The 4752-nt window shown below is 33.9% G+C and overlaps 1 long non-coding RNA gene across 2 annotated transcripts; it reads right to left on the bottom strand.

Annotated features, from left to right (window-relative positions):
• Positions 1-374: 374 nt before the first annotated feature.
• On the bottom strand, positions 375-3752 carry LOC147568175 (uncharacterized). Of its 2 annotated transcripts, XR_015238130.1 has the most exons (9): positions 3668-3752; positions 3343-3379; positions 2470-2613; positions 2307-2346; positions 2094-2200; positions 1635-1696; positions 1412-1509; positions 1167-1261; positions 375-533 (listed from the first exon to the last, which is right to left on the bottom strand). It is a non-coding gene; the product is annotated as an uncharacterized LOC147568175 (long non-coding RNA). The 2 variants fall into 2 exon arrangements; XR_015238129.1 differs by having other exon boundaries at positions 1167-1509.
• Positions 3753-4752: the final 1000 nt, after the last annotated feature.

A 4752-nucleotide genomic window follows, 5' to 3' on the forward strand; every position in this document is an offset into this window, starting at 1 on the left:
AGAAATGTGAAAACCGTCCCCATTAGTTTATTGGGGATAGTTTTTGTCCGTCCCAGCAAGTGGCGTCCCAAATAGTATTCGGGACACATGTAGCGACGGATAGGACCTGTCCCCAATAATTCTTTGGGGACGATGTATATCTGTGCCTATAGCTACAATTATTCGGGACAGAGATAAACTGTCCTTAAATATGTGACTGAAATTTTCTCTCATTTACTGTGGGGACAATGAACATGTGTCCCAGAAAATTTGGTGGGAACTTCTCTTGCTTGTTTTTGTGAATGTTCATAGGCATCATTTAATATATACAGATTCTTTATTTAAAGGTAATTCACATCCTGCTTAAAACAAACTTTTAAAAGTAAATTTCCATACATTGATTACTTAACTAATAATGTTTAACAAAAGATTCTTTCTTGTTACAACATCAACTAATTAAAGCATATAAACAAAATACATTCACAACCATGCCACATGTTGAATCGCTACCAGAAAACACTATTGCCATTAGCGCATCAAAGATTTTATACTCCCTGAAACGAAACAAAATGAATCCTGTCAAATCACATACACTACATATACACATAAAGAAAACAAACCCAAAATTTATGATGTATAGGAAATCAGCTTTAGCAAAGAAAAACTAATAAGACAATTGAAGTTGTAAATTAAATGGTTGAATAAGTATTAACAAAAGATAAATGTTCTTAAACAAGCCCAATCGGTTTGATCTTACGAATACTAACATGTATAATATCTGGGTATCAACTATCAAGTACAAACAAGTTAGACTTAAAGGGTGAGTAAAACTGAAAAACTTTTGTTGTAACAGTTTGGAGTCATAAACATCAAGAGATTAAACGATCTAAATAACTCAACTTAAGAAGTAAATTAGACAAAAATAATCGGAATTATGATTTTGGGATCGTTAAAAATAAGTTAGCACCTAAATTTTCTTTATTCTCATGTTCAAATTAGAACTACTGCTAACATCTATACCTATTGGAAATGACAAATTCACCTAAAATTAAGATATTTTGACATTCGGTATTCTAATGTAATGGTGATACTATACGATAATAAATAGGAAAAAAATTACCTTATTTTCATATTAAGCTTTATCAACCTTCAAAAAGTAGAACAGAAAAGATGAATCAAAAGTGTACCATATTTAGCAAACAAATAGCAAGGTTCTCAATATCTTCCGTCGATGCCATCTCTTGGCATTGTTGATTTTTAGATGATGTGGTGCTGCTTTCAGCTGTTTTGAACAGAAGAAAATTATGAGTTAGTAACATATGTAAGTAAAGCAACCACTAATAAGCTAGATAGGTGAATAGATGTTTCCTCTTCACTAGAAATCCTTGATGTTGTAAAGATAGTTGATAATGATATCTATAAGTCGAGAAACCTCAGTCTGGAACTCTAACTTCTCTGAATTGATGTGGATAGATCTCCTTGACATTGACTATGTCCCCCCTGAATCAATAGATTCACATTTCCAAAAATCTGGTTCAATAGTTCATTCATTAGAATGAAAGAGGTAATTTTTAGCTGAGCAAAAATAAGAACCTTTTAGCAACAACAGAATTTGTAAACAACCGATGAGGAAAAGGATCAATCTTATCTTCAACCTTTGGTGGATTTACTGGCTCGTCTGATTCACTTCCATCGACATTAGCTTGTATCTTATGGCCTGCAATAACAATTATCAAGATCTATAAACACTAAATGCATATACTAGCTAGACTAAGAGGACTAAGGAAGATTGTGGATCCTTGATTGAGCGGATAAAGATTAACAAAGTCATCAAAGTGTTAATAATAAGAAATCGATTTAAGTTTCAAGAAGCACAAAAATAAGAAAAATTTCATCTGACCCGTAAGATTGTCACAACATAATAATGTTAGAACCATTAATCTAGATCTAAACGAATCTTAGAAGCAAAATCCTTATTGGGTCCAAATTAATAATCATCTTCTTTGATCTCAAACAAACCATGCTCTTTTTTCAACAAAAAAAACAAAGATGTGGTCATTACTGCTAGCCCTGATATTGGTATTGTGATGGAGCTAAAAATCAGGAATTCTCACCACAGTAACAACTAGTTACTCTTCTAGAAGATCTTCTATAAGAACTGGGCCTTTTCCGGAGCTTCCACGATTTAGTCCGTAGTTCCCATCATCATTAGCTTTTGACCCTGGTGTAACCCAAGAATTTTAAGCACCGGCTTGCGCAGTTGCACTAAAAAATCAAAATCACGGATATACCAGAATAAGGTTCAGAAAGTTTCATTGAGAAACTACCTCTTTTACTCCTATATAAAGTCGACCAATCAACATCATCCTGCACAGGTAAGGTTCATGAGAAATAAATTAAATGAAATAGAGTGATATAACAACCAGGTTAAAACAACAAAAAAATTTGTTACTAAATGCCTTAGAATATTGTAAAGAACTCTCTTGTTACCTTTAGTAAGCCACCTTAAACCATAATCTTCTACCCTTTAGGAGGCATTCCAGTTAGATCATACAACTAAAATTTAAATAATAAATGGGGCAAACTTGTGTCGATTTCAACTCCATTAAACAACTCCTTTTGGCATTTCACACACTGGAAAAGAAAGAGACAGACGCAACCAAGGCGATTTTTGAAATAGGTAAGAGAACATTAGCATTTATAGTAAAACAAGTCAATAGGGGAATGCTACTTATATAATACTGAGCCACAAAGATATATACAACTTCATGGTGATTTTCTTTATCAAGTTAAAACGGTCTACTAGTTTATATATCCTAACATTGAGCTTTTTAATGTTTAATACAACCTCTAATGCCCAAATCTAGGATTTTATTTTTTCCAGAAAGAATAAGAATCAGACTCTGGTATCTCTACTTGAGACACAAACATGTTACTACTTACTACTTAATTAAATCGAGCTCCATAACCAAATATAGGATCTTTATAACCAAAAAACAACTGAAATTAGTTACACATGACATGTTTGCCAAATATACTAGACCAATTCAAGCAAGAGCCTTCTGCCTAACAAAAACCTAAGTAACCCAACTCTTGTATGAACCCTTAATCCATCACGACTTAATGAAGATGGTTCACACACACACACACACAAGACTTAGTAGATGAAGTTAACTTAGCTCTATATAGGAAATAGGAAAAGGGAAAAAAAGGAACAACCTTTATCTCTTTTTAAAGTAAATTCAAACAAGTAGCAGCTAATTGAAACCTACCCATTAGCTACCCATAAGCAAAAACATCAAAATTATGGTGTTAAAATGAATCTAATACTCAATCAAAGAAAAAGAAACAAGAAAAGGTTACCTCTCTATCTCTGTCTACTTTTTCTCTTTGCTCGAACCTACCCAAAATCAACATACATCAGCTATTTAAGATGGGTCAAAAAAATCATAATAAAATAAACATCCTGAAATTGGAACAGTTAGAGTTATATAAACTCCCAAATTGAAATTTACAGCCAAATAAAGTTATATAAACTCTTAATTGGAAGAAGAAGAAGAGGAAGAACACAACAAACCTGGTAACAACTGAGTTATGTAAACTCTGAAACTGAAAAATTTGCTTCTAAAGCAAATTAGGGTTTCATGTTATAAAGCTTTATCTAAAGAAGAGAAGGAGAACAACAAACCTGGTGGCAGGAGATGCAAACGAACTGTGATGCCGCCAGAAAAAAAACAAGAAGAAGAAGACGAACCAATTGCAGAGGAGAGAGAGAGAGATCGAAGAAGATGAAATCGAGGACGAGCACGAGAACAAGAAGAAGAAGATGAAATCGAGCACTAAAATGAGAAGATGATGAAATCGAGCCCTAGTACGAGAAGAAGATGAAATCGTGCCCTAGTACGAGAAGAAGATGAAATCCAACCCTAGACCGAGAAGAAGAAGATGAAATCGTGCCCTAGAGCAAGAAAAAGGAAATCGTGTACAGAAGAGGAAAAAGAGGAGAGAGAGAGAAGAAAAGAAAATTAGGGATATTGGCGTACTAATTTGCGCCATTTTTTTGTCCAAAACTTTTTCGCGCTAAATTATTTTTTAAAAGCCGTTCCCAAAACCAATTTATTTAGTTCCTCTTCTAAATTTTATAGGGACAAATGTTACAAAATTGTCCCTATTTTGAATATATTTGGGACATATGTAAAAACCTTTGTCCCTATTGACCGTCTTTTTTGTAGTGGGCTCCCACTGAGCCGCACATCCGGTCTTAAACACTTGATGAAGGGAGTCTACAATACTTGCTAGATTAACCTAGTTAACAAAGATATAAGAATCGGAATTCATAATTCCCTTTCTTTTGTCTTCCAGGTACTTAGGGTAGTTTCCTTGAATGACCTAGCCATTTCTTTAGAAACCTTTACGTCGACCCTTTAACCTTTTGAATTATAAGAATTCTTCTTATATTCTTTTGGTAACTGAATCTTAAGAATGTTTCTTAGATTCACTTTTCCTCAATATTCTTTTCAAGACGACTTTCTTAGAGGCACCGTCCTCTCCATTCACGACTTCTAGTGGAACTCTTCCTTTAGTTGTCGAATGGTTGTGTATGCATCCATATTATTAATCCCTTCGAGAGAGAAGAATTCTATGGATGTTCACAAAACAATTTATGGATAATCATATCCTAAGTCGTTTGAAGTGGTAGTGAACATCGGGAATGGGATATTCTTGGACGTTTCCTTTGTTACGAATTCGAGAGCGTTTCTCGGATTCTTTACC

Source organism: Eschscholzia californica, unplaced genomic scaffold (genome assembly GCF_041429995.1).
Source record: "Eschscholzia californica isolate CP2 unplaced genomic scaffold, dmEscCali1.0.p SCAF_1, whole genome shotgun sequence".
Classification (NCBI taxonomy): Eukaryota; Viridiplantae; Streptophyta; class Magnoliopsida; order Ranunculales; family Papaveraceae; genus Eschscholzia; species Eschscholzia californica.